This window comes from Hesperophylax consimilis, chromosome 23 (genome assembly GCF_061612785.1).
Source record: "Hesperophylax consimilis isolate HC1 chromosome 23, BYU_Hcon_1.0, whole genome shotgun sequence".
NCBI classification, from domain to species: domain Eukaryota; kingdom Metazoa; phylum Arthropoda; class Insecta; order Trichoptera; family Limnephilidae; genus Hesperophylax; species Hesperophylax consimilis.
In genome coordinates, this window is record NC_142858.1 from 10,891,320 (window position 1) to 10,897,319 (window position 6,000).

The window sequence follows — 6,000 nt, forward strand, 5'->3', positions numbered from 1 at the left end:
GATTAGGTTTAGTATGTTCTATTTACAAATAGTAAACATATTTTGAAGGTTAGATTCCTCAACTAAGAATTCAGTGATCGCGAGTTCAGATTAGTTGATACTTATGGTATCATCCTGGTGAAAGACCACCCCTAAGAATCCAAACACCGACAGGAATAGCTTCAGCCGTGTTTGGTGACCACATCTGAATAGCCAGCTTCTTCCCCACCTCATCCTACTCATCTCGTTTCCGTATCCACTATCTTCAGCCTCACAATTGAAGATGCCATAGACACACTGATTCCGGACAGTTGGGGCTCATGTGGGGTTTTCACATAAATAATTAGAATAAAATATTTTCGAAGTATTTGAACAAATTCTCAGTTTCATCCGTGAATTTCAATTAGGTTATGTATAATATACAAATGTGTAATGTAATAGAAGATCTCAATCGATCTATTTGTGCGAGCGCGGCACATCGGGTAATCGACTTAATTGTTTACCCCACACAGACACCCCCACTTTAATGTAATTGATTAGGCGCACGGTGAGTAAATTGTGTACGCTTATTAGGTTTTCTTGCATTGTAATACTATTATTGATAGTAAGTGCTCTTTTGATAGTTTTATGTTATGTTCTTAATCAACCGATAGAGATTTTGAGCTGAACCGTAAATACATGGAAATCTCGTTAGTCACATAAACCTGGGTCGTCCCGGAAAGAGGTGGTATGTGGTATGATCAATTGAATCAAATTCTTAGTTAGGTCGTCGACATATGCATAGTGCATGCTGGTACAGTGTAGTTGCTAGGTCCCACCATCAAACAACATTTACTACTAATAATTATTATAGTAGGAGGAATTAAGACTCAACTAGATTATGAATACGATAATAAGACGATATATTTTTTTTTTAATTTTTATTCCAGATCTCGGGGAGGGCGGTGCAATCCCACGAGCTCCATATTATACATAGAATATATATAAAGTAAATATAAAAAAAATATTGTAAGATAATACATACACAATAAACGAAAACAAAAGACCATAATAATAATACAAAAAAACATAATGAGATTAAAGATTTTTTTTTTTTTTTTAAAGAAAAAATATTATATATATATTTTTTTTATCTATGACATCAGGATTTGGCTCCATCGCTTGTAAATAGGTCCCTGCCAGAAGTGCAGTGCTGCCATCACAAGACCGTTTTCGCTCGCGGCTAGTCGTGTTCGAAAGCTGGTGATCCGTTTTTTCATTAGTGCTCGGAATCCGGGAGCACGCCCTTCTACAAACATCTCAGTCGCACTGCAGTACCAGGAATAATAAGATAAGAATAATAATAATAAGACAATACGACCTAACAAGAGCCTCGTCTCTTTGTGGTGAGGAAAAGCTATTATTATTTACCTTTATAACACTATATAATATGTATAAATTGTATATTTACTGTAAAAAACATACAAATATTAAATAAATAAATAAAAAAACTGGGACACATATTTTCAACTAGATATACATGGGTCTAATTGGACCCGAATTCTATTAAGTAATGTAAAAGTTGTATTGGATATTTTTTATTTGTATTTAAATATATATTCACATTGTCTTTTACAGGTTATTTGCATAATAAAATACAGGTGTAGAAGAATATACACTTTTATTGATATGGACTCGTTGATTAATTCTTTTTTTAGAATAAAATCTTTTAAGCTCAATTTAACTTCTCTTAACCAAAATTAAGCCATGTCGAAACACGAAATCACAAAAGTGTTTTAAGTAGAGAAAAATAACAATCATACATATTAAAAATTACAATTATATTAAAATAACATTTTTTGAACACGAGCCCAAACTCTATTTATTTTATTTGGTACAATATTATTTACATTTTAAGTTTTCCAGTAATGTAGGCCTCACTGGGTGGCTTGCTCGTGCTGAGGCCTTCATTTTATAATATGTAAATATAATCTACATAATACATTTAAAATTAAAAAAACATAATAATATATTTTAAATTAAAAAATAATACATTGAAAATAATCTCGTGTTTTCGTTTTTTGTTTTTGGGGTGTTATGCCGTGTTGCGCTAACTCCTTCTTTAGCCAACGTTTCGGACAGCATTGCAGTGTCCATCATCAGGGCAGATGTGTTATTTGAGGTTGTGTTAAGATGTGAGCTTATGTATGAGGTTGTGATACCGTGTTGCCAGCTCCAACCCTTTTAGCTAACTTAAATCATATTATAATCTCGTGTGTTTGTGAGTGATGTGTGTTTATATTGGTTTTGCGTGTTACGTGTAGGTTTTGTTTTTATTTTATGCTATGACATTTTGGTAATATTGTCTTTTTTGTTCTTTAATCCATTTTGTAATTTTGTGTGTGAAATTATTTTTACTTTCCTCAATTTTAATTTCAAATTTAACACTCTTGAAAGCTTTTATAGCTTGGTATTGGTAGTGTCTTTGTCCAAAGCTTAAATTTACTGTCGGATTTTTTATGTTTTCTTTTTACGCTAGTCTAACTGGTCTGTGAGTGTTATTTTGTGTATGTTGAAATTTATTTTTTTTGTCAAAAATGTAGTTTAGTAGTGTTTTAACGTATAATTGGCGTATATCTAGTACGTCACAGCTGTTGAATATTTGGTCTGTATCAGTCAGTCTATGTTTTTAAAAGTTAAAAACAATTTTTGCATGTTGCAGGCATACTGCAATGAACTTTACATAATATTTTTAATATATATATTTTATTGAAGATAATGTTAGTTTTATTGTCCCTTTTAGAGGGAAAACAATTATATTAAGATATAAATGGGTCAAAAATGATCCAAGAGGATGTAAATCTGAAAAATGACAGTGGAGACAGAACGAGCGTGAACCAACGTGCAGTGTTCTGCGACTGAGGAAAACTGGACACCGGGTGTATGAATATCGAACGACTGTTGAATCATGGTCAATCATGGTCCGGGTCTATTGTTTTTCGTAAATTGGGAATGTTTTTCTTTGACTCCCAATTGAAAGTTGTACAGTATATATATATATATATATATATATATAGGTTTATGATACGGCACTTTGTACATCTTAGCGTCTGCAAATAACCGGAACTATTGGATCATTTCGACTTACTTGATCATTGAGCACTTACTTGATCATCGACAAATTGAGATTTAAATGCCATTTTAATCGTCTCGGCGAGACGAGATCAGTGGCATTTTCAACTCAATTTGATGTGACAAGTGCGATTTTCGTGAGCATTAGATATGCTCCTATATGCGATTTTATCTCAGATATTCAACCTGACTTTGTTAATTATTTCTATCGTATGTTAAACTAACTTCATTGATCTCAAAAAGCGACGTTGCCATCGTTATTTGTGTCAAACGCAGGTGTACAAATAATTTTCTAAAGTAATTAAATGTTTTAACAATTGTATGCAAAAATAGCCTCTAAAGTAATATTATTTAGAGCTTATTATCGTACGACATTGCGTATTGGTCTAAACAATATTCGAAAGGAACTATAAGGCTCAAGAATTGTATGCAAAATTAACCTCTAAAGTTATATTATTTAGAGCCCATTATCGAATGATGTTGTTTGCTAGCACAAGGCTGGTTTGTTTGTATTGGTCCATTTGAAGCTAGCTTCAGGTTAGTTTTCTGAAACACTTAATGACTTGTAACTGGCTAACAGATAATATTAAATATTACCGTTATTCAATGTTCGTATATCACGAATCAGTTGACAGGTTGATTTGTTTTTGCGTTTTATTAGCTTTATTACGAAGGAGATTTAATAAAATCTTTCAGCTTTGCGAAATGGATTTTAAATACGGTAAGCTATTACATATTTCTAAATAGGTAATAACCTAAATTGTAAAATATAGAATTAATATAATAAATATAATATTAACAATTTTAATCTATGCTTATCAAATGAGTACAGAATAATTACCGTATTTTATTATATAGGTCATGATTTTTTTCTTTCTTTTTTGAGAACCCAAGCAGTAAAATTATTTTGAATAATAGATATATATTATGTATTAACAAAATTCAAAAAAGCTAACCTAACAACTTGTGGTAAAAATGTCAAATCAAACTAAAGCCATATTCCTATACTAAAATATGCATTTAAAAGCATGTTTTGTTTTCAAACAGTTGTTTCTTAAAATAATTAAGTTAAAACGAAGTTTTACACGTCGGATAATCACCCATTAATTTGTTCATATTCAAATTAAACAAATTCCTTTGTGGAAATAAAATTTGCAAAAACAGAAAACTGCAGGTACATATATGTATGTTTCAATGTGTTTGTTCTTGATATTTTATAGATGTTCCAAGAACCAGTGATTTACGTACATCAATAAACAGTACTGACGACATGATCTCGTCTTCACCCTTTTCGCTAATTTCCAAAGGACAAAGTTTAATCATCAGCAATATGCAGAGCATACTGGGCGAAGAAATTAACCATGAAACTTCCTCAGATTCAGGTAATATTCACTGATAATAATCTGAAATATTACAGAGCTACCTTAGCTTATAGTAAATTGTTATAGGTAATATCAGAAATGCTGCTAATTAAATATTCCGTTGCAAATGCTTAATTAGTCTGTTGTTTTGTCATTATATTAGGTTAGGTTTCATATTTGTGCACATGACTTACTTACTACATTGAGATATTATTATTGGATAAATATATAATATATTATGCTTTATTTTAGAAACCAAAACTGAAGTAATGTTAGAAAGGAGTCCGCCGACGTCCGAAGATGATGATTCACTATACAAACCGAACAACGTTACTTCTTCGATAGAATCAGGTATCTACAGAAAACATGTTTAATACTCTTGAAACAATCAATACGTAACATATAATTTGATTATTATATGGTCAGAGGTGCGGCCCAGAAAGCCGAAGGTCCGGTGCGAGTCCCAGATGTGACCGTATCTTTTCTGTTTCAGATTTTAGATTGAGTGATGCTAATATTGTCTTCATTTAATTAAATAATTTAATTTAATTATAATTATTTTAAAAGCAATAATTATTCGCCTGAAACACTCATCCACATTGAAAAATCTCCTGATAAAAGATACTTTATTTATTTATTTATTTATTTAAACGCCCATAGGGCTTTTACAGATAATAATGTACATCTTTATTTATTTATATATTTTTTTAATTATACAGATCTTATATCTTATATGATAAATATATGTTATACAAAATAATATAAGAAAATATCCGAGTTAACAAAATATAGGTACAAATAATTGAGATTTACATAACGCCAACGGGACTCGAACCCGTGTCCCCTCGATTTCCGGTCGACAGCTCTGACCACTGAGCTATGGCGGCTTATCGCTTATCCGCGAAATAATTCAATATATACTAGTGTTTCATTCAACAATGACTGCTTTCTTATAATTTGAGGTTTTACTAATTAAGTTTAAAGAAAGCTAAATAATGTATTGTTACTTTTTAGATATGAAAATTTCCAACGCCGATGATGAGCAACATCATTTAGAGAAGCAGGAGGCAATCGAAGTGTCATCGACTACAACTCGAAGCACTATTTCTACTAGTAAATGAGCACGAGTGCATGACCGTAAAAACTCATGTCCATATTGTACTAAACTGGTAACGAACATACCTTCAATTTCAACCTTTGATTTAGCGTTTGACCCTGTGCATTTTGATGTTTTTATTAAAGCCGTACAAATAAATAGTGGTTACGATGAAATTACAGGTTCTGTAAAAAATCCTAGCATGTCTCAACGACTTTGTACAATCTTTTATAGCCGTACAAAGTCGTTGAGACATGCTAGGAATTTTTACAGAACCTGTAATTTCATCGTAACCACTATTTATTTGTACGGCTTTAATAAAAACATCAAAATGCACAGGGTCAAACGCTAAATCAAAGGTTGAAATTGAAGGTTTCTGTTCTTTAATAACTATATACACCTTGGCTAAATCCCTCATCTTCGATGTTATATGTGTATTCAAATGGTGTTCCG

At 31.5% G+C, this 6,000-nt stretch overlaps 1 long non-coding RNA gene across 1 annotated transcript; it reads left to right on the plus strand.

Moving 5' to 3' along the window:
• The first annotated feature begins 3,143 nt into the window (after nucleotides 1-3,143).
• On the plus strand, nucleotides 3,144-5,688 carry LOC149412321 (uncharacterized). The gene is made up of 4 exons (XR_016304573.1): nucleotides 3,144-3,811; nucleotides 4,311-4,472; nucleotides 4,704-4,802; nucleotides 5,466-5,688. It is a non-coding gene; the product is annotated as an uncharacterized LOC149412321 (long non-coding RNA).
• Nucleotides 5,689-6,000: the final 312 nt, after the last annotated feature.